At 42.1% G+C, this 25099-nt stretch overlaps 1 protein-coding gene across 2 annotated transcripts in view; it reads right to left on the bottom strand.

The window, feature by feature from the left end:
- The window catches only part of dlgap4a (discs, large (Drosophila) homolog-associated protein 4a), a 197964-nt gene extending 174995 nt beyond the window's left edge, over positions 1–22969 (bottom strand). For both annotated transcript variants that reach the window (XM_064299451.1, XM_064299453.1), the window contains exon 1: positions 22509–22969. The gene's annotated coding sequence lies outside the window, so the exon portion shown is untranslated. The remainder of the gene's footprint in view (positions 1–22508) is intronic.
- Positions 22970–25099: the final 2130 nt, after the last annotated feature.

The raw sequence follows: 25099 nt of genomic DNA, 5'->3' as shown, positions 1-25099 counted from the left end.
GCTGATTTTACAGTCTTCCCTGCAGATCTTTCATGACTGGAATAATGGATTTTTCTTTTTTCTGTTGTAACTTTTTTGTGAGATATTTACCTGACTTGTTATTATATTCAAAATTGCTGTGTGTCTGTGTCTTTGTATTAAAAATTGTATTTTGCTATTTATTAAACAGTTTAGTTGGAAATTACATTTCCTTAGTTCCTTAAAATTGTTGTGTGTGGGGTTTCTAACACATGTGTTTCCTAAGTTTCAGATCATTTTCACATTCTCTTTCTTTTGTTTTCTTAGTTTGAGATAATATTTCCCCATATAACTACTTTTGCTGTTTCGCAGAGCAATGCTGGTGAAGTGTCCAGAAAGTAATTTATTTCCAAGGATATTTCCACTCTCTCTTAAGGAAATTGTCAAAATCAGGATCTTTAAGCAGTTGTATTGAAATGCCATCTTCTTTGTGGTTTAGGAAATTGCTTCTTGGTTAAGTCTACTGTTACAAGAGCATGGTAGCTGATCAATATTGGGCGAATCTTGGTGTTTGTAATATCTGAATAAGATGGAATTGCTTGTGAGGGAGAAGTCAATACAGGAAAATTGATGATAAAAAGGTGAAAAACATGAATATTATTTTGATGGGAGGTTGAATAATTGGCAGGAATCGCAAAGACCGAAATCCTCCATATATTGTTTTATTACAAGTTTGAGGTAAGAGATTGAAATCACATTTGTTTCTAAAAGTAAATAACTGTCACTGTTTATTTGTTATAGGATTGTTATTTCAAAAGAGCCTCCCTGGTGTTATATAGAATCACAGAATAACTGTCCTTTGATGTACAATTTGTCCACTACCAAGTAGTTATGTTTTAGTCTGTTTTCTTTAGTAATGGAACCTGTGTTAAGTAGTTGTCTGTGACCATGAAATGCACTTTTTGTACATCGCTTTGGATAAAAGCGTCTGCCAAATAAATGTAATGTAATGTAATGGGGTACGGTACTTTTCTTCATTCATTTATTTCTCCAGGGAACTGGTCCTTTTGCTCCTTTAAGCTCCTCTTCCTTGATTTTAACCATCTCTTTTGGCTTGAAGTGTTCACATTTTGCAATGATAGGGGGAGGAGCTTTATTAAAACATGTGTCATGGTACTGAACTTGGTGAAAAGATATTTTATTTACACTGTCCGGTGGAAGTCTGAGTTGAGTTGTCAGGAAACGTCTCATCAATGTCTCAGGGTTGTCAGATGAACTTTCGGGAATGCCAGAGAAGATGAGGCTATCATGCGTACTCTCCCTCTGGCTGTGCTGTACCATGGTTCGTCCGTATATTGTATTGAGAGTTGTAGTGGAGGTCGACCAAGGCTTCCAAGTTGTTGTTTCGAACGCTGTATAAATATTTCACTTCCCATTCATTTCAACAGTGGAATCCTTGTAGTGAGTCAATGAGATTTGCCGTATTTATCACAAAATAGATTTTGTTTTTCTTTTCCCTTGGCAAAGGTCCATTTGCTACTGATGCCATGGGTGTCGCCATGTTGAGTCTCACCTCCATGGACTAGGTCTCGTGATACTCAGACCTGCATCAAACCGGTCCCCTGCTCCCTGCTTCGTCATCTTGGCAGAGAATGGAGGTGGAGACATTTTTGATCGTAAACACAGCAGCAAAGCAAGGGAAGAAATCCTGAATAGTATACCTTTAAGCATTGCCATTGACTTGGGGGGAGCCGCTGATGCTGTGAGTGGCCTAAAGGGCGACAGCCTGTTTTCTTGAGTTGTTCAGAGTGTTGCTGCCGAAAACAGCAGAGGCAGTCATCCTAGCATGGAGGCTAATGACAGGAAGTGGAGGAGAGAAGGAAGTGGACCTGTTAATAAACTGGAGAGTAGGATGAAAAAAACAAGGCATCCCAGCACGGATTTGGATGCAAGGAGGCAGCCATAAGTGAGAACTAAGAGTCCTTATTGCTCTCTGACAAGTGGAAGAGACTGAGCTTTTGATAATCTTGACTTTCGGGCGACTCTGCTCTGGACTTGGGGGAGCGCGAGTGATTTTAACCTAATTAAGTACCCATCCTGTTCCAGCCTGACAGCGAGCAGCCCGGGGTGCCGACAGGTACACCCTAGTGGATCAGACAGGTCACTTTGGATTTTATTAGCTGTTGCGGGATTTTAAAGGGCTCTGTGACCTTTCCTCTGACAGCAGCCTTCGCTGTCCCTCCAGAGGGCCCCCCCCCCCCAACCCCCTACCCACACACACACACACACACACACACCCTCAGTCACAGTTCTCTGTGCTCGGTGCTTTGGGAGTGCGCTACGCCGCTGTCTCTGCAGACCGTCAGCGGTACTGACGGGCTTTGTCCTCGCCCAACCCGTGCGTCGCCTCAACGTTTCCAGCGGAACGTGCGGAAAGGCCAGCCGGTTAAAGTCTGAGGGAAAGTAACCTCACCCACTGGTTCCATTCACCGATTGGTCCTTTAATTATCGTGTCTTCAACTGCAAGTCTGGCAGGCTAGCAGCATTTACTGTTTCAATGTAAGAATACATAATGAGGAAAACGGGCCATTTAGCACGTTTCAGCTCACAATTTACCTACAGACTAGAAGAGTATCCAGCACTGCATCAGGCCTGAACTTCAACACCCTGAGGGTCTCTGCCTCTGACAACTCTGTGAAAAAGAAAAGCAGTTCCTCATATCATGATATTATATTGAATATCAGGATCCATTTTTATCAATTTAAGGAATTTCCGTTTTTAGGTGTGTAAAACACACACACACATACGCACACACATACCTCACTGAACAGCCCTGTGCGTCAGTTGGCCTGGCAGCGTTAGGATACGGGCTCCAATGTTTTAAAACTTCTCCTTTCCTGCCAATGCCTCTGTTTAATACTCAGAGGCTGCAGTAAGCCTTTGGGCCATTAAAACTATGTCACAGATGGACTGCGAATACAGGCATGAACTGAAATGGGCAAAATTAATTAGAAAAGAAGGTGGGGGGGGGGTGAATAGAAAAATGAAAACAAGAACATGATTGGGGGGAAAATATCAGCAAAAAAGAACAGCAGATGGCTTTGATTGGATGGAAAATGGAAGAAAAATTCTGGTTGGCTCTTGGGTGGAAAGTGTATGCCAAATTCTGATGGTTGTTGGATGGAAAGTGTTACGAATAACCAGCAAAGTTAAGTTATGAGCAACCAGCAGAGCTGTTAGTTGGTTTGTACCTTGTCTGTAACATGTCGTCAACCACATATTCACCATAATATCGCTTCTGTTCCTCATTGTTATTGTGACAGGCATGTGCATGCTAACATATGAGCGCTGTGGGTAACTGATTTCTCCCATATACATGCTGCAGTAATGTGTCTAGCCCTGTTAGCATGTGTAGAGAGCGTACAATATGTCCTTGAAGCAAATCAAATCAATAACGACTTTGCTGACTGGTTTTACAAATTGAAAGCCATATAATGTATATTAAAATACATTAAATGTGATTAATGTTTCAACGTTTCTGAAGCATAAGCAATGGTATTGGATAAAGCTCTGACTTCAGTTGAAGGGATTTTTTGCCTTTGTTGTCATTTCAGTTCCAATCTCTACTTCCTGGTTGAAACAGGAAGTAGATTGAGATCTGTTTAGCCTCGTTTAATTCAATGTCTTCTCACGTTTAGGTACAGTGAAAGCAGCCGTGCAATCCACAGCTGTCAGCCTTGTTTACTCCGCCTCTGACAGAAACCTTGAGAAGAATTTATTTTAAGTGTTCAATTGTTCAATAGAGTATGAAGACTGCACTCCAAACACCCCCCAAATGATGTATGCTGGCAAAGGATGCTCAAGGCTAACCTAAGCTCAGAAATATGAAAGCCTATACTTTCAAAGCCGTCTTGAAAGCTGCCTTATTTAGAGAAACGCTTCAATGGAGAATAAAAGAAAGTCCTTCTTGAAAAGGTGTGAACTTATCCATTGGTGTGGTTGTCGATATTTTGAAATTAAGACATCCAGCCGAGCATTAACAACTAAGTTAACAACCATTAAAATCACAGCCCTGGACACAAAGAACAGTCAACACCCCTTCAAAAAGGGTGACATTGGAACAAGTTGAGCCAGCAATCCATCATGTTTGTGAAGAAAGGCCTCTGCTTCTTTAAATATTAACAATAAAAACAGGAAGCAATTCTGAACAGGGAACCAAATGAGATACTTTATAAATTTGCCATTCTCCCCATTTTGAATTTTTAAAGGGTGTTTTCCTGTGGTGGTAAGGAGGAAGATGGAACTCTTTGTCTACAGACTAACAGATTCGTTGGCTAAGCCGTTCAGGACAAGTACGATGGAAGTGTGGAAGATTCAGCCCAGGTACCCAGGGTTGCTGCATGGAAAAATAGTCATAGTTAATTATAAGGTAAGAGCTTACCTTGTAATTAACATTCAGCAAAATCTGCTATACTTTGTAACTATAAAATACATAATTGGGGTTTCGTATTTGTATCGACTCTTAAACCAAACAACTGCGAAGTGTTTAATTGGATGTATCACGCTTGCGGTAAGTCAATAGTTCTTATGCAGCAAGAATAATTTGTGACAGAAACCCTAGGGGTTTTTAATCAATCAGAAATACCCAACAGAGCAATATAATCTGTGCATTGTTGAACAGAGGGACCCAATGTTCACAAAAGCAGACAGGAATGTTTAATTACACAGCTGGGTGTGGGAGCACAAGCAAGTTGCAGCGTTCACAAACAGCAGGTGTGGTTCTCTTATGTACACGTAGCACAGTACATTTATACTAAATCTGGAGGAAAGAAAATGCACCAGCCTTTCAGAAACTGGGTATGGTCATCCGTCCATCTCTTTCACTTTGGATCTTTCACACCGTCTCTCCTCTCTCCATATCTCTCTCTCTGTTTCCTTCTCTCTCTCCTCTCTCTCTTTCTCTCTCTCCCTCTCCTTGAACGAGGCAGATATTAGAGCAGTGAGAGGTAGTCTCCAGTACCTCATTACCACTGCCCATAGTACTGCTCACACCAAAACCGTTCCGCCTGAAACACAGCACCCCACACCCTCACAAACTGAGCTTAGTCACACAGATACACAGAACACTGCACCTGTCACACAGACGTCTGCCCGTACACAGGTGTAAGAAACCCCTCAGATGCACCAAACGGTGTGTCAAGGTCACCAACAGCAAGAAACCAAAACTTATCACGTCGAGGTCACCAACTGTAAGAAACCCCTCTCCGTATTGTTTGCCGCCAGAGCGAACGGGATCGTAAAGATGTTCTCTGCTGTGAACAACGATCTAGCCGGCTTGTATCTTAAGAGTGATCGAAAGAGACACTTTAGTTATGAACGTGTTTGGGAAAACCCATGTTATTTTGAGAGCGACTGTAGGAGGCATTTAAACAGGCTCTTAGCTTTAAGAGGCTTCTGGGAAAGGAAGGCGGCTCCATAACGCTCACTCTTGTGACTACCTAGAGTCTCCAGTCCAGATGGCAATCGCATTATTTACTCATATGCTCCTGAGAGATCGGTGTAGCAGAACACTCTCATGCAGACACTCCTTTACAGCTCAGAGATGGGAATCATATCTGGATATCAGGCATCTGCCAACCATGCTAACCTGGGACTGAGAGTCAATCTGGTCTAATCACAGTTCAGTTTTAACTGAAACCACAACCACTAAGTACATACAGTGCAATCAAGATGGAGTCAATTCCACTGAGGCATGTATAAAAGTATTTCGGCTTTATATTGCATTTATTTATCATCTGTTTTATAATGTGGTGTGGCACTGCCACAGATAGAAGCTAAATAGTTTATGTTCCATTACAGTGGATTTGTAAATGAGTCACAGTGAAATATTAAAATGTATGGCTGCATCCGATACTGGGGTATAGACGGGATCCATTTTACTGCTTCACGAGGCAAACTTTAAATAGGCGTTGGCCCCTTTAAGGAGGGGTTACCCTCCCAAAATGGCTCCCTCGGAGGAGGTGGGGTGGAGAAATAAAGGTAGGACAGGAGGGGGGGAGAAAGGCCTGTTGTTATTTGAATGTGTTTGGCATGGTGGAAACCATGCAGAGAAACTGGGGGGTTCTACACTGCATCCTCAATGCCTGCCTTGGATCAGATGCATGGTAACAGATCATTAAGTTACTCACTGCTGGAAGGAAAAGGCCCCAAGCACAGAATTAATAAAAAGGTATTGGGCGGGAAAGTACCTGGGAATCTTTTCTCTCTTTGCTTTCTTCTCCTTTTTGGAAGGCATTGTTGGTTTAAGATATTTTTGCATTTTGTTGTGTTTATTTTTTTTGTTTGCTTTTTTACTTTTTTGTTGGATTGTATTACTGTCTTTTTCCATGATCCATACAGGTGCAAATGAGCAGCAGTAAGTGGCAACAAAAGAGTAGGGGTGGGTTTCCCAATAACGTTGGATTTCAGGATCAGTGAGTGTGTTTAAAAGGTTCTTTAGCAACAGATTTTCTCTCGTTAAGTGAGTTTCCCCAAATAAAGTTAGTAGACAGGCTCTTAAGAAGCTTAACAAAGAGCTTCTTTGCGAAGTGCATTTCTGCTAGAGCGTGAGTATTTGATAAATTGATGTCATGAGTTGGTATGTCACTCATTTTTCGCCAATCAGCACTGAACAATGAAGTTCAGTGTGGAAACCCCTTTGTGGACATTGGACTTTGTTACAGACTTTCCATGTTTCAGTTGTATACACACACACATACAGTATATATACACTCACAGAACACACCTGTTCAACTGCTCGTTAACGCAAATATCTAATCAGCCAATCACGTGGGAGCAACTCAATGTATTTAGGCATGTAGCCATGGTCAAGACGATCTGCTGAAGTTCAAACCAACCATCAGAATGGGGAAGAAAGGTGATTTAAGTGACTTTGAACGTGGCGTGGTTGTTGGTACCAGACGGGCTGGTTTGAGTATTTCAGAAACGGCTGATCTACTGGGATGTTCACACACAACCATCTCTAGGGTTTACAGAGAATGGTCCGAAAAAGAGAAAATATCCAGTGAGTGGCAGTTCTCTGGGTGAAAATGCCATGTTGATGGCAGAGGTCAGAGGAGAATGGCCAGGCTGGTTCAAGCTGATAGAAAGGCAACAGTAACTCAAATAACCACTCGTTACAACCGAGGTATGCAGAAGAGCATCTCTGAACGCACAACACGTCAAACCTTGAAGCAGATGGGCTACAGCAGCAGACCACACCCGGTACTAGCAAGTACCTAATGAAGTGGCTGGTGAGTGTGTATGTATGTATGTGTGTATATATATATATATATACACACATATACACACACACACACACGAGTGCCTTGTCCAAAATATATTGTTTACACTGGTATCTATATACTATATATATGTTGATGTTTTGTTGAGCAGTGCCCTCACACCTTATGGTTTTATACACAGTGGCACTCTGGGTGTATAAGTAAGCAGCTCTGAGACTCAGGCTGTTTGTTACAGTGCAATTACATATCTACTGTACACGGGGTCTCATATGTGAAACGGACTTACGATCAAATTGCATCTGAAATAGTGACTTACCCAAATTTCATTTGAGATTTATGTATCACTGGTGTATGAGAGATGCCATTTGAAACTGATGTGAGCAACAGTTTTTGGTCTGCTGTTTTTATAAATCGTGCTGGCACAACTTCGGAAGTTATTTTAAGGTTACGTGTAAGTTCAAATCGAAGAACATTTTTAGAAAAGAGGCCCCTGGAGAAGAAGAAGAAGATAAAAAAGAAGAAAAAAAATAGGTAAGAGGAGATAAATCAACAGGAGGAGGAAAAGCCAGACCTTTAACCGAATGCGAATTTGTCCTGAGAGACTCTTGGACTCCCGGATGTGCTCTCACCAGATTTTAGGCACCTTGTGTTCCTGTTTCTGCACTCGCCCCGGAGTCTGACCTACTGCTACGCCTCTGACTGTTAGCGGAAAACGCTTCCTTCAGCGCCTACAAAAAGTCTGCAAACTCAGTTATATTTAACCCCCCTCCCTTCATTTGTCTTCTAGGACAGAGCCTCAGAGAGATTAATTTCTCATTTTGGAAAGTTCCCAGGGGGGCGAAGACGAGACGAAAGGCGCGAGGGAGAGAGAAGAGGAAGGAGGAGTGCGGAGAGAAACGCGATGACTCACGAGCGTCAGTCTCGACACCAGCGACAGACGACGCATCCGGCCCAGCGTGTGGCTCGTCTGCACGCAGATAAAAATCAACAAACAATATCTAAAATTAGACGGTGATCTTTCCGCATTTATGGTTATTACGTTCTACCTTTTCATGTGAAAATGATGTACGGTTAGAGGACAACTGGATGAAATGCTTGAGGTATTTATTTTTTTGTGGTTTTTTTTTTTTTTTTTTAGGAAAAAAACTTTCAGTAAAAGAGCAGATGAGTTGAAGACTTTTTAATTTCATGAAGACATTTCATCCATCTCTCCATTGCTTGTCGTTTATTCTACTGTGTGGGTCTTTGAGGTGAACATTTACAAGGAGTGCAGTGCTCTGTACTGTGGCCTTTGGTCCCCAGCCATGCTGTATTGGATTAGAGCCAGTCAATCAAGGTCATGCGTGGAAACCTCTGTGTGGTTCCGCCTTGGGACCGGTCGGCCTCTTAATTAGCCAAAAATTACTGAATTACTGAGGCGCGGTGTCGGCTAACGTCCATTGGTTTCCTGTTTTGTTTTAATCAGGTGGTTACAGTGAGCTGCTGTCCTCTCTTCCAGTGTGTATGACTGAAGTGTTATTGGCTCAAACAATCAATCGATTAATCAATCGACCAATCAAGCGCATTAAAGTGCCACAGAGTATATTATGTTCGTTGTCTGGGGAAATGTATCTGATTGATTTGCAGGCTATTAAACAAACATGCTACGTACATGTAGGCCTATTAATGTGGCCTTAGAGGGCAACCCCATTGGAAATGGTTCATGGGCTATGTACTTGAGTTTAATGAGCAAGTCACTTTTGGGAATTGCATTTTTATTTGAAACTGCTGTTTGGGCCTTCCCGGAACAGGACAGGCCCCTCCCTCATTGGAGAGATCAGTCCAGCAGTGGTTGACTGTACGAGAGCTAACGTTAGGCCGCCATAATCTCAGAGAACATGGCAGCCTTACATTGAATTTTGTGAATGGAGCAGTGTGTTTTTACTTGTCTTATAACAGAACCCGTTCAGGTTCTCCAATCAAAATATAATACCGGTGGCCAGCTCATTTCCTTCACTTTCTGTTTGGTGATGACATGATAGCCACGCTTTCTGTTTCCACGCAATTACTGCAAAAAATTGAGAGAAGGGACAACGCCGGGGGGTTTTCTCCGCCTTCAGATCTATTTGCTTTTCATTTCTCGAAATAAAATCAGACCTTGAAAATGGCCTAATTGCAAAGCCGCAGAGGAACCGGTCACCTACAAGCACCGCCACATGCTGCGTAGTTACCTCTCCCCCTGCAGATAACGGATCATTTTCTTTATGCGTTTAAGCACAGAGCTTCATCTGTTTTTATTAACAGCCACTGGGGGTGGGAGGAGGAAGCAGGCTTCTCGGAGGAAGACTTTCCTAATGAAATCAACGCAATGAAATACTGCCTGTAGACTTACTACATTATTTTATCTCCTGTAATGGAATTAGGTGGTTTTAATGGGTCTGTCTGATGCTCAGCTTACTGAGAAGGGGGGGGGGGAGGGGATGGGGATGGGGGATTGGAGGTTGCCCTGGTAATCCTAGCTTTGCACTTAGTGGACTCTTTAACACTGAAAGGATGAAACGCTCATTTGCAGTACATCTTGCATATTACCGGATGCATTTCAGGATAATTACCTTCAAAAGTGCACACGTCCCCCAGGACGTCAACCTTCAACTTTCCTCCAGGGGTGGTTGCGCTGTATAATGGTTAGGCAAACTGGGCTTGTAAATGCAAAGGTTTTGGGTTCAATTCCCAGCTGGGGCACTACCATTGTAGGCTTCCGCAAGGCACTTAACCTCAATTTCTTCAGTAAATTACCCAGCTGTATAAACAGATTATTTGAAAAAATTTACTCTGTGGATAAACATCTACTAAAGGCCTAAAATATAGATACGTAAAATATAAAGCATAGTCCCCAGACTCTCATGCCCCTTTTTACCGTCAGTTATCAATTATGAATAGTGAAATAATAATGTTTTTTGTGTGTCAGTTGTCTATGGTTATAATACATGTGAGAGTATTTGTGGAGATGAGATGAATGATGAGGTTCTGGCCTGTTTGAAATGGAGAGCTGATTCTTCAGGTCCATGTGAAGGACTGCAGAGTCAACAGTGGGGGGCAGCTTGTGTGTGTGTGTTTGGGGAGGGGGGGGAAGGATGGAGAGTGTGGTAAATATGAATGAAAAAAATTCAGGGGTCATGCTAAATATAATTTGAGGAAGTGTGTCTCCGAACTAATGCTGAAATCAAGCCAGTGGAATGAGGAAAAGTCATTATCTCCATTATCTCCAGAGCACTGCAGATGTGGAAAGATGTACAACAACACACATGCACACACACGCACGTGCACACAAACACGCCCGCACGCATGCACACGCATGCACGCACACGCACACACCCACTCCATTTACAAGCAATTGAAAGTCCTTGTTACTTGACCGTGAAGACGTGGGTAGCGGGAATGATGTGAAAAGCAAACCGAAGGAAATATTTCCCATAATGCAGTGCGATAATAAGATCTTCCCCCAGTAATAACTTGGAGCCTGAAACGGCTCCATTAAGCTCATTTTGCCGTCTCTGACTCACGCCTGGCCTCGCGAGCAGAAATAGACATGAAGGCCCAAGGTAAAGAGCTGGGATATTGAGCACAAACAGCGCTGCAGAGAAATAGGGAGGTTACTGAGGCTCTATAGCTTCCTAATTGTGTAAAATGGAAGGAGGTCCTGGAGCGGATCGGAAATTCAATCTTCCCCTCCGGTATAACCCGAGAATGCACAATTTAAGGGATTATATCCTCTTAGAGAGATCGTGATAGAGTGTGGAGAGAGAGAGAGTCTATGGGCTTGCCACGGTCTGGTATTACGAGTTCAGCTGACTGTTCGGCCTCGACAGCGCGCCCGTGGAGGGCGGGGCCGGGTCTTACAGGGGCGGGGCCCACCTAGGCCAATGAGCCCATCTGCAGGCAAGGTTCTGGGCCATGTGTTACACACTGAAAATGACATTACATTACAGGCATTTAGCAGATGCTCTTATCCAGGACTTTTTAAATGACAAAATATATCATGACTGGGAAAACAAACATGGTGGAGCAGTTCTCGCTCTCACAAACCCCTATGATAGATTTCTGCCCCTGTCACAACATGTTCTCTCTCAGCAAAAAAAAAAGACTCCATTATTTTCCTATTCTTGACTCTTGTTCAGCTCAAACATCTAATGAGCGCTGCATATGTGAATGCGTAATCATCCATGACTCACAAAAGTGACGTTTCCTCTGGTAGTATTTTCTCTCCCCGTTCATAAAAGGCAGAAGTGCTCAGATGATCCTTTTCCCTACATAAAGCCAAATTTGAAGTCAGAGGAACCAGGGAAGATAAAATGGCAGAGAGATTCAATAAGAGCTTAAAATATACACTGAATTTAATGAGACCTGTAGCATGGCCGACTTTTGAGCCACACGCAAGTCCCATTCTCCTTTGCAAAAGAAGGACACATTTAAAACATGCACTAAACTAGAGACCGTTTGTTGTTTGAACGAGATGTACGCTGTAGCCTACTTGGCACTGTTGAACTTCATTTTCCATTGTTTCTGCCATTTTCAACATCCACCTCCTGAAATGTCCTTTTGGATTGTAATCAGCTTTTCAGGGCTCATGTTCTAACTGCCGAAGATCTACCAGACTCAACGTAATGGCTTCTTTTGCTCCTCCTGTCTCTCCCATTCCTCTCTCTGTTACCCATTCCTCTCCATCTTGGGCTATCTAGTTTGGGAACATAGTCGCAAACATAAGCCCCCGGTGCACCACCCACCACCCATTCACATTTCCAGCAAGTTCTCTGCCCTCAGCAACGCACCTGCTGAGAAGCCTGTTGAAAGAGCTCTGGTAATTGACGAATCTATTTTGAGAAATGTGAAAATAGTGACTCCAAAGACCACAGTTCAATGCATTCCTGGGGCAAGACAAGAGCGACTGACATAGAGGCAAATCTAAAAGTACTGGGTAAGGCTAAGCGTAAATTTTTATACACGCCGGCGCTAATGATGTCTGGTTGAAGCCGCCTGAGATCACAAACGATTTTAAATCGGTGTGTGAAGCAGCAAAACAGATGTCTGGTTCAATCATATGCTCAGGCCCCATCCGCTCTCAGCGAGATGAGATTTAACAAAATTGGAATGTGCTCTGTTTGAAAAAGACTTGGGAGCAGTAGTTTATCAAAGCCTTTCAGGTTGTAGGCATTGTGCTGTAGCAGCAAAAAAAAAAAGGCCAACAGGATGATGGAATATTTAGCCAAAAGTACTGAGTATAAATACAAGGATTATACTTATGTGACACGATACCTTTGTACCATACTACAAGAAAGATATAGACGATCTGGGAAAAGTTTAAAGAAGGGCAACTAAAACGGTTCCTGGTAGGAAAGATAAGTTATGAGGAAAGGCTTAAGGTACTCTAACGGCTCTATTTTAACAATGCTGAAGCATGGTCTGAAGTGCAACAAGAACGTGCATTCAGAGCGTGGCCAGATCCACTTTTGCTGGTCTAGTATAGTTCGAGTGCAAAGTACGTTACAAGTTTCAAGCGTTGAAATGAGTGGCTTTAGTAAGTAAAAGGTGTGGCTTAGGCGTAGCACCCCTTAAATCAGAGTGTCATCACTCATTCCCTTTAAAAGCCACCTGTGTTCGCACCTTGCCGGATCGCTAATATACTGTAATGGCTGACACAGCAAGGCTTTGAATAGACAGATTTACCGCTAACAAAGAAAGCCCCGCTCGTGCATGAGTCCATTAAAATTCAACAGAATTAATTGCGTAATGTGGTGCAAATTTGTTTTTGTGTCAGATTTTTAAAAAGGTTTGTTTTTCTTAATTAGACTTTTAGCTCTTTTTAAAATCCATTTTGTTCAGCTGTGGAGTAATTGCTGAAAGCGTGGAAACCTGGTCACTGTAATTGAATAAGAAACGAGAAGAATGAAAAACAGGGTTAAAAATGAAATGTTAATTAATCTTTGTTTTGAATCATATCGTGATGTTAAAAAAAAATTCCATGTACAATGAATCCCCGGGATCGTATCTGAAAAACATTACAGTGTCCAGTATTAGGTTATGTAAAATGTCCATACAAACGCAATATTTGCAGTAAAACGTTTTGGACTTCTTTTCAATCAGATAAACCATTCCGTCTGCTTACCTGGCTACAGACGAAGCAGCTCTTTTGCCAGCAGATTCCTCCTCGCCAAAGGCTGCTGGGGTATGTCGGTTCATTAATTGGCATCGGCTCATGCATTTCACTGTCACGCTTTCTAAAGTCCTGTAACGTGTCCTCACTTGTGTCTACGTCATCCATGGCTTTTGGCAATGTTATGCAAAATGCCACACACCACAAAGAATATTCAGACCGGAGGGCTGTATCGTAATGTTGTGCCTGACTTATAAAAACATCTGAAGTGCATTTTCAGCGCTCCGAACTCCTCTCGATTAGACCACAGTGCGTGTTTTCACGAGTCTTCGATTGAATGTCAGTTAAAGCACCATATAAGTGTCATCAGGGAGGTGCCCAGGGAGGTGGGGGGAATCTCCCTGGAAGACTGCAGGAATGACAGAGTTTGCCAATATAAATAAGTCACATCTTGATCCAGGATAATTTGCACATACATTTCTAACCTTACACAAAGCGTCACAATTCACCTGGATGTTGAGGGAGTGCACCGTTTACTTACAGTTACATGACCAATTTGCCATTACTGCGACTGTTTAATTTGGATCAATATTATGACCTTCCATTATGACATGCTGTATTTGTATTGTGTATTTTCTGATGTACACAATAATAATCTTTAAAATTGTAACCTTGATATTTTTATGCATGTTTGTGCGTGCCTGTGTGTGTGAAAGCTGGATGTACACGCGTTGTGCTCTCGCCAATGTAGGTGCACATTTCTGTCTTAATATTAGCGCTCTTAAAGTAACAATAAAACTGCGATATGACTTAAGACCAGGTTTGTTGGTCATAATGCTAATGCTTTCAGCTGCATCCAAACAGCAATTCGCCAACAGTTACCATGACCACACCTCATTTTATGACCAACCCTCCCACATGGGCACAAGGTCATTATTTAAACAGTGTGCGCACTGGACAGGAAAATGAGGACTGCGTCGGTCTGAAACTAACAAAGACACTTGCATTCAGGTTACCGTCATGTTGCGTCAAGTGTAAAATAGAGCCCTTAATCTCTTCAAACTTACAAAAGGAGACACAGGGGTGATTTGATTGAGGCTTTTAAATTAATAAAAGGGATTAACAAAGTGAAGAGATTCTTCAGGTTGAGTTCTGTCAGTAGAACCAGGGGACACAGATGGAAATTAGCAAAACATCAGAAAGTATTATTATACAGAGAGTACTCGCTATGTGAAATAACTTACTAGGTCATGTAGTAAAGGCAGGAACTCTGTTGGTTTTCTAGTCCAGGCTTGATATGGTGCTGGATGCTGTCTAGTTTGTAGGTATACAGTGCGCACTAAGTATTTGCTTATAATATAGATTGGCAGCCTGTCCAGGGTGTATTCCTGCCTCTTGCCCACTGCATGCTGGGATAGACGACTGATGGCTCAGGAGTCAATGCCCTTTACAAGGCAAGGATAGCACAAATCCGCCCTCAGGTCACATGATTCCCTTCAGATCTTTCAGTAGTTTTTAGATCTTAAGAGCATCACGATCCTTAAAAAGACACGTAGCAAAAAAGAATCAATACCAATAAAGTTCTCAAAATGAAAAACCACTACCTCTCTCACGATCTAGCCTTATTTGTGTATCACAGACCATGATGCCGTTAGAAACCCAGTCTTTTGAGAACTGCACAGCAATTCTGTTTTGTATGAGGCTTCACATCTTCACCAATTAAACAATTTCACGAATATTTTAGAGCTCACTCTTCTTTCAAACAGATGATTAATGGCATTCTTTTCAAGTGAACACAAGAGACAATTAACTATAACAGTTGATTTTTAGCTTTCCAGGATACTGATGACAAGTGGCCAAAAAAAAACTGGGCCCCCTTCAAATTAAAGGAAACGAAGTGGAGCATTGTGAGTGCAATATGGATATGGATGCCATTTGCTGTACCTCTCTCATGGGTAACTCCTTTAGCTAAGCAAACATACCACCCTTTACAGACCACGCCTGACCTTTTTGCTCTGAGTGCCCTTGTTTTCTTAAACCTTCATTTAACCAGGTTGGTCCGTGCCTTAAGGAGACACTTCGATGCTTCATTTTTGCTATAACGACGCACAACATGTATGACCTAATGCATGCCCACACCCCCCAGCTTAGGTGGGGCCCCACACTGGTGCACGAGGAGGAGGTGCCCTCATTTTTTTGCCCACTTTAACCTCATAGTCATTGTTTCATTTAAAATGAGTACAAAGCCAGAACAGCATTTTGTGTCACTGTCAAAATACTTTCACACTGACATGGATGCTCACCTCTGGATTCCGGATTGTAAACCATGGATTCCAATGTGCAACGATGCTGTTGTACTGATGCTGGTGTTTAATCTTCAAAGAGTAATTGCACTCACTGTTTCACTCTGGCTCCGCCTACTACACAATTTAGAAAAAATTATTTCTGGTGTGGTTGGAGTAGGTATGTCCATCTCATTTGCATAAAATATTCTCAATGCAAATTAATTTGTGCAGCGTAGCCGCACCTGGCTCATGAAACTCAGATCAAACTGTCAAACTAGGCACTGCAGATCAAATATGAATCAAGATTCAGAAATTGCATGGCCAATTTCTCACCTCAAATGTTTTCAGAAACATGTTTTCGGGGGCTGTTCAGGTTGAATGTGAGAACGTTTATGACCTGTCTGCCATGTTTCTTTCATTCGAAAGTGATGGCCCGAAATCCAGCCAATCACGTGCCGGCAGTGTTTCATCATGTTAAAAAGTAAACTGAAGAATCTGTGGGCAGCAACGATTTTCCGGCTGGACATCTTGATCGACATTTATATGACATAGTAGTACCTCTGACATCATAACTGGGGCAAAGCTACAGTGCAATGCAGAAAGAAAATTTAAAATGTTAGGGAGCAGTACAAATATGTTTTTCTCCCAGTTTTTTTCTGCCAAATGATATTATTTTCAGAAATATTGAAATAACGGTGGGGATTAAAATGTTCTGAAGTAGGCATGGAAACATGTTTACAGCTTTAAAAAAAATAAAAATAAAAGAAAAACCCTGATCTAGAGTGTAATTACTCTTCCAGTCCCCCAGCAGTGTCACCGGACAGTCCATGAGCCGTGAGCTACGGACGCCACCCAGAGAAATACGGTTATCCGCCGAGCCGACTGGTAATCACAGCGACAAGAGGAGCTCCAGGAGGGACAGATTACTGCCTCGGAATGAGATCAGAGTGGGCGAGGGTGGCCGAGCAGCTCTCCAAGACGCTAGGAGAGGAGCGACAGAGCGAGCGCGGCTGGAGCAGAGCTACAGGTAACCCACCCCCGCTGAGATTAACAGCAGACCCGTCACTGGCAGGGCCCTTCCGTCCTAAGTCACCGAAGAGGAGCCGGAACTGGGGCGTGGCAGCAAACGGCCCCCGCCGTCGAACTCGCCGAACTCGCCAGGGCTGCTGAAAGGCCAGCAAACATCACACGCCCACGACCTGGCTCTGCTGCTCAAACAGGAAAGCTTTCAGCAACGCCCCCCCCCCCCCGGCCTCCCGGCCCCCCGGCCCCCCACCCCCCTCCGCACCCACAGCCCCTCCGCCCTCCCTCCATCACCCTCCTCTCCTGGGGGGTGAGCGTTTCCCAGCACTGCCTGGCAGAAGCCCCACCCCGGCAGATGGAAACCAGGGTCACACGCAGATGGAGACGGACAGTGTTTTTTTTATTATCTCGGCCCACTAACCACTCTCTCTCTCTCTCCCTCCTTCTCTGAGATTAAAGCCCAGCAGGCACTGGAGGCGGGGCACAGCATCAGAACCTAACCCTCCACTCCCTTTTGCATCCATTTTACTCTCTGTAATGTACCAAACCCCTCTGTCCCCAGTGCGACTGGTCCATGCTCAGTAATGGACACTCTCTCACTGATCTGGGCAGAGCTCATGGTACCCATGGCCTTGGAGAAACTACTCTGAAAGTGTAGTTGTACAAACTACCAATTACTTCACACTGAACGTGGTTGAACACCAGCCAATCTACCCAAAAGAACAATGTTGCTTGCAAAGCTACAATTACTCAAAAAATGTAGTTCAAACTACCTGTGAAGCAATGCATGTGTTTTGTACATGGGGAGAACCAACCATATGTGGCAATTTGGCAGTTGACTGTTGGTAACTGTTGCAGAGCAGAGATCCTCTCAACAATCAGGATTAGAGGTAAAGGAGGAGGCAATGGTTAGTCAAAGCCAAAGGGGCTTTAAAAAAAGGAGTTGGCAGTTCCTGCAGTGAACTACACCTCAAAATGACAAAACGTAATTAACTACTACAGCCACTACACAAATTTGAGTGTAGTTGTACTGCCAGCAAACTGCTACAAAATGTAAATAAACTACGAGTTTAACTAGATGTAGTTAAATTACTCCCCAACACTGGGTATCCTACACGTTAAATATAGTTCATCCACAAGAGGCCTAGATGAGAAGGTCTAGCCCATCTGTCAGCATGAGCCTGTTATTACCAAATTTACTGGCAGAAATTAAACCAGCTTACATTTATCCCACCATGCTTATGCTGTTTGCAACATCTGTTGGAAGGTGACCACTTTGTCAGGGGGGCGGGGCCAGAAGGAACAGCCAGGCATATACATGTATAATTGACAATGACAAGGGTTATCAGCATCTAAATAACATAAATCCATGGAAATGAAATCAGACAGTTCACAGAACGCTGAGAATAGTCTAGAGTCGGGGGTGACCTCCCCAGACACAGCCTCTGAACTGCTCTTAAGTATGGACGGGAATGAAGGGCAGTGGTCAAGGAGCTTGTTGCCAGGATTCTGCCAGTTTGAATCCCAGGCAAGCTACTGTTGACGTGCCCTTCAGTAATGCACCATTTTAAAAAGCACACGCTGAAATGCACGTGAAATTTGTTAGCCCTGAGCGGCGCCAGATGTCTGCTCATTTAGGAATCTGTGTACCTGCATGAGGCTCACTTCCGGGTTCACGTCGCACTCTTCTGCATTAAAGGCTTTTAAAAGAACATTTGGAAATGCGCCTATAACCACCACCGAGAATCGAAAACATCCGGAAAACCTCCGACAACGCAGCCTCCACTTTCCCCTTTCTTTACGCCATAACAAATAAAACCTGAATATCACTTTTTTGTTCTTCTTCATACATTCCACATTCCAAGCAAGCATTCAAAAAGCCATTCTGGAACTACACATTAAAAGAGAAACAATTTTTCCCGTATTGTGCAATTATGCCAGTGAGTGCTGTACATTATCCTGGCATCTACAGTTGATCTGGACCTTTTATCTGGACCTAAGTATCATACCCTGAGGCAGCTGCGTGTTAAAAGATAACTCTCTGCCCATGATTAGCATCAGGACCTTCAAATGGACCACAGCAAAAAAAATACAGAACTGCATCATTCCTGGATGGATCCTCGGTTATCCTTGCCCAAAATTGCAACAAAGAAACAGATGAATTCATCTGTTCAGGCTACTGTAGGCAATGTCTGATACAATTTTCATTTCAACAACATACTGCAGACAGCAGACAGAAGACAGCTTTATCCCACACTACAATAGGCTGCAATACAGCGTGTACATAACACTGAAAGTATCCCACATGGCAAACTGTCAGAAAGGTGTTGAGAACAAAATAACTATGTATTACAATAATCATAATAGTTCCAAGAATATTGAAACCAGAATATTTTTCAACTTAGTCTTTAGAATATCTTATGAATATAAGATATTATTTATATGAAGTTAGATCTTTAAAACGTCTCTATAAAACATGTGTATTAAATATGAGAATGTTAAACATTCATACTGCGCCATGAAAATGTTTATTTGCACACTGAATCTTTAGACAAAATGTAATATTAGACAAAGTGAAACAGAGTAAACACTGTTATTGTTATTTAATGAAGAAAAGTTTACAAACACCAATATCACCCATGTGAAATAAATAATTAGTTACTTGATCAAGCAATAAACCTAATTTGATTGATAATTAGATTCATTCGATTGAACACAGCCATGCTTGATTGCAGCCAGCCCGAATCTAAACATCACTCAAATTGAACCTTACCATCAGAGTGAAGTAGTCGCTATAAAGATTCTACAAGCACACTACCATAATAAAAGGAAATTCCTGAAGAGATGAGAAACAAGACCAGGTTAAAACCTAGTATATGGCTGGACCTAACACGTGTGATCCGGCTGACCAATGGTGTAACTTCATCACTCACTCAGTCACTCACTCAGTCAGTCCAAACATTGCGTCGTAGCCGGCCGCTGTTGTGGTCCACAAAAGCTTGTGATTCATCAGAATGTTAAAGTATTTTTAAGGCTCTGGGACCAAACCACAGTGAGAGCCATTATCTCTGAATAGAGAACACTTGGAGGAGCGGAGAATCATACCAGGAGTGGCTGGCCTCCAAAAACTTCTCCAAGGGTACAGGAACAACTGATCCAGGAAGTAACAAAAGATCCCAGAAGAACATGCAAAGATCTGCAGACCTCTCAAGCAAAGGTCAGTGTTCATGACTCCACAATAAAAAAAGAAACAGGGCAAAAGACTGGATAGGAAGATTCCAAGGGTCCTGACTGACAGGTGCCCTCAAAAAATATGGTGTGGTTACAGTAACTGTGCGTGGATGGGGTGGTCGGGCCCAATGTGAGATCTCTTCACAGGGCCAAACATCCCTGGTGGCACTCCTGCTTGAGAGGTCTCCAGCAACCCCTGGCTCAGCAAAAATCTAACTGCCTGGTGACATTAATAGGCTTATATTTTACACACAGGCCCTTCGGCCGTGCAAACGCATATGCAGAGAAGCACGAGAGCCCCTCGCGAATATCGCTGGCCTGCCCAGCAACCCACAGATCACAGGCTCTACGTAACACACAGCGAAGATGACTTAAAGCCGGTGCCTCTGCTGTGTTACGCACGTGCCGCACTGCCTCTGCATCAGAAACACTGACACAGCCATCCCAGTGCCCGGCGCGCAGAGAACCAGAGCTAACGAGCCGCGCGAGCCCACGCCAGACATGCACCGGAAATATTTACGCGCCTCGTTCGTGCGCCAGAATATAAAGCGTCAAGAAAGACCGCGGCAGTCTGGGATATGACTCGTGCAGTTAAGAAACATGCACTACTTCGAAAAAAAAGAAAAGAAAACATGCTCATGTTTCAGAAAGAATACGGTTTGCCCCAGGTGCTATAAATCTCCCAGCTTTTTGTCAGGCTGCTTGGCAATGAAATTGGGTTCAGTTGGAACACAGCTCACTGCCTAGCCTACATGCATCTTGGGAGCGACATTCGTTTTAAAATCGGCCACTTCCAGCAACTTCCACCAGCAGTTCGCTTAGAAAGGCTACGCAAATCTCTGAGGCTCTTTGAATGAGGCCAGCACAGAATCCCTCTGGGCAAGATGAGGTCTGCTGTTTCTTATTTCAACATTTATTTTAAAAAGTGAACGCTTTTACTTTTTAAAATGAAACACTGTATAAGACAGAGGAAAGAATACGCCCCTAATGTTTTGATCCATCAACCTTGTTTAAAATATCATGCAAGTTGAATACATGAAATACTGTATCGCCATCTAGCGCACATTATGAAGAACTGCAGCAGAAATAAATTCTGAAGGACCCTGTCATGGAATATAGGGTTACTACAGTCCCATGAAATATTTGAACTTTTTACAGTTTTACAAGTGTGCTTTTTGTAACAGAAAAAAAAGTGTAAACAGCTCTCATACTGACATAACATCTCTTCAAATGTTACCACAGTGACCCAAGAACTTGCTGTGTCAATAACGTAGTTTTTACACTTTATACCAGTCTCAATTTAGGGATTATTTCCCAGGCTCCATGCTAAAGTTAAATTTAAATATGGCTGAATAAATGTTTTGTGGATTTTTTCAAGTCTTTACTCAACCTGAGAAAGGGTAAGACCGTTTTTGTGACTGCGCTAAATTAGTTCATCCATTGTTGCATTCTGTGGGTTTAAAATAATTCAGTTGTCAGCAACCGCTAATCGTACCTTTTTTCTGCACAGAGAATAAGTGCTTCTCACAACCGCACTGATGACAAGATGTGCTACTTCCATGGAAAAGGCGTGAGCCGTCAGACATTTTATTTTAGATCGTGCCATCGCACGTCCTTGAAATGAACACGTAAAAAACGTGAATGAAGAGAAACAAGGTGAAAGTGATTCTATTTAAACAGTAACGGGTTAGTTCACACGTGAAGGCATGATGGCAGCCGAGCGAAACTCAAAGCCTTAATAAGATCCACAGCTCTATTCCCGGCTTGTGGTGCAGCAAGTAGAACAGCAGCCCCTTACCTACAGTCTATTATCAAACCTTACGGTCACACCAGGCTACTCCTCTCCCCACCCATGGGCGGCATTACAGCCTCCTCCCAAATGGGTGGGTAGCAGTGTAGTAAAACTGGTAAGGAGCTGGTCTTGTAACCTACAGGTCACAGGTTCGAATCCCAGGTAGGACACTGCCGTTGTACCCTTGAGCAAGTTATCAGTATATATCCAGCTATATAAAATGCTATGTAAAGTTGTGTTGTGTGAGTTGCTCTGGATAAGAGCATCGGCTAAATGCTTGTAATGTAATGTAATGTAATGGGCCCTTCTCCCACTCAGAGCTTTTCTCTATCCTGCCCCCTAGTGGTGGAACGAGCTCCCCCACAGCCCGCAGAGTCACTGCCCATCTTCAGCCACAGGCTGAAAACACGCCTGTATATGCTGCGTCCCCCCTCACCTAATGCTGACCCTGAACATTTTTTATTGCTTTACTAGGCTCACCTGTGCTACATGTAAAACTACATCCACACACCCTTTTGCTACTTTAAGCGCCAAATTCTTGGTCCTCTCGTGCACCTATATGCCACTTTATGCTGTAGGTCAGGGGTTCCCAAACTTTTTTGGCACAGCACCCCAATTTTAGGTCTGAAATTTTTCGCGACCCCAGCCATTTAAAATATTGACATTTCTTTGCTAGTGAATACTTTTTTAATATTTAAAAACGTTTAAAATATTTACATATGACGATAGCTACATTTAGTATACGATCACTACTAAAAGTCAAGTAAATCACAATATGTTAACAGTGATAGTTCATTTAAACTCACCATGTCTCATGGGATGGTCGCACTGCAGCTTATCAAAGTCAGGAGGTGTAGTCGAGAGCTTCGCACAAATGTCCTTGCGAAGGGAACCTTTCTAAAGTGCATCCGCAGCCTGCTCAGCTCATCACGTTCTCTTTTGAAATATGATATTGGCTTGCCCATGTATTCTTTGTGTGTTGTCTCAAAGTGCCTTTTAAGTTTGTTTGGTTCCATACTCTCCGTAGGCAGCACATTTATCGCACAAGAGTCATTTGGGCTTTTCCTCGTTGTTCTCGATGACGCCCGTAAATCCATACTGAAGAAATGATTAATGATATGTTCGAGACCGTTTTGAGGCTATATGTTCAGTATCAGGTTCGCTTGATGACGTGCATGGGGTAGCTCGAATTAAGAAATCGGTCCATTTTGTTAACTTGCTGCCCGCGCTGCATAGGGCAGTTTGCGTCAATTTACGCGAAGTTCAAGGTTCATACTGCACACCTGGTAATTAATTGTTTTAAACACGTATTTATGTTTTCTAATTTGAATGAAACATTTTAAACACAAACTTGATTTAAATCAACTTAATATTTGTAAAAATATTTATTTTTCAATTTCTATTATCTATATATATATTTTTTAAACGTGTTTCTATTTTAAGCTATTTTCTTGCCACCCTATTTGCATATCAGACGACCCTAAGGTTGGGAAACGCTGCTGTACGTTGACGTATTTATTTATTTATTTATTTATTTATTTATTTATTTATTTATTTATTTATCAATGGGTACTAGTATCGGTTGTGAGCCTAATGACTTGGCTCCAGTTCTTCCTTGTCCAAACCTGGTTGTGTTCACTCACAGTCACTCTGGAGCAGAGCATCTGCTGAAAGCCTAAACGCAAATGAAAGGTGAAGGCTGCATCAAAGACATAACCACATGAGGGCGGTGTTCACAAATCTCAAAGACAATGGCCTCTCACTTTTCAAACATATAACTTTTTCACTGACCAAGCCCTGAAAAAAATGTAGCTTGACATCAGCGTTGCCAGTTTTGAAAATTGTGAACTCGCCCCAAAGCCATTTTTCCCCACACAAAGACATTTTTAAAAAAGTACCCCAATTGACCGTAAATCCGACAACATAGCTTAACATATTTTCAATGATGGTATTTTCAATTATGGAATATAAAAATGTTACATTTAAACTAAAAAACAGCATTCAACAGAGAATCAGTCCAATCTACAGAAGTGGGAGATGTTGGGGAAAAAAATTATGTTGTAAATCAAATACAAAAAGATAAATGCTGTACAAAAATAGAGCCAAACATTTAAATTTAAAAAGTCATCAGTCTTTTCCCTATATACAGTAAACTCGAACTGTATAAAACATTGAAACATGCACTTCTACATAATCTGAACATAAGTAAAAACAACTGCAAGCACATTGCAATAAAATTTGTATTAAATTTGGCTGTTCTGAATGTCAGTGGCGTGCACTATGCTTTTTTTTTTTTTTTTGCATCCTCATCCATCAATGCATCCTCAACCACTTCCTTAAAATACATGTTATGCCTATATACATAGGCAAATTGTAATGCAATGACATTCTCCACAAATCTGTGCTTCCAACTTGTGGCAACAGTTTGGGGAAGGCCCTTTCCTGTTTCAGCATGACACTGCCCCCGGGCACACAGTGAGGTCCATATAAAGATGTTTTTTGTTTTTTGTTCTTTGTTTTTTTTTTGGATGAGATGTTGCATGTCAGGTGTCCAAATACATTTGGCCATGTAGTATATATATATGAAATGTTTCATGCTTTGGATTGTGCATGTGTGCGTGTGTTTTGTGTGTGTGTGTGCACGTGTGTGTATACACTAATTCATACTTTCCCATGTGAAAAGTATCAAACAGATAAACCTTGGAATGTGAAGCACCACCAACAGACCAGGGGTCAAGCTGTTTTGAATGGGAAATGTCTTCTATTTAAATGTCAAAACTAAATAATAATAAACAGGCAACATATTTTCAGATATGAGTTTGCATCTCACAGTTTCTTATGGATTTCTATATTTGTTTTTCTTAATTATAGCTCTTCCAAATGTCCTGATCTTCAGACCTTTGGTTCTGGAGCCAGGCCAACTTCCCCACACACAGTATGGCTAGTGTCTTTCTTGTGAAGTAGTGTCCCATTATACAGTCATATGTTTTGTTATTCACTGATGGTGGTCGGTAATTCCCACTTCACTGTTAAGCACTTTGAGAGACATGCTGCATACACACCATAGCACACACAAATTCTGCGCCTACATGAATTGCAGTCCAAAATGTGTCACAATGAAAATAAATCTGTGATAAAAAAAGAAAAGTTCAGCATTACTAATGATTTAAAAAATATAATAATAATAATAATAATAATAATAATAATAATAATAATTACATTATTAGACTAATATTGCTACTGCTATTGTTGTTATTGTCTTTTTTGTTGTTATGTCATAGGCAGAGAATTGATATCCAGGCTGGACAAGATAAATGCAATATGACACAAAAATTAGATTTAAAAAAATAACTTTGAAATGTAAAACATCAGATTGGTTAAAATCATAACTCATATA

Source organism: Anguilla rostrata, chromosome 11, assembly GCF_018555375.3.
Source record: "Anguilla rostrata isolate EN2019 chromosome 11, ASM1855537v3, whole genome shotgun sequence".
NCBI classification, from domain to species: Eukaryota; Metazoa; Chordata; class Actinopteri; order Anguilliformes; family Anguillidae; genus Anguilla; species Anguilla rostrata.
This window is presented reverse-complemented; position numbering and strand designations above follow the sequence as displayed.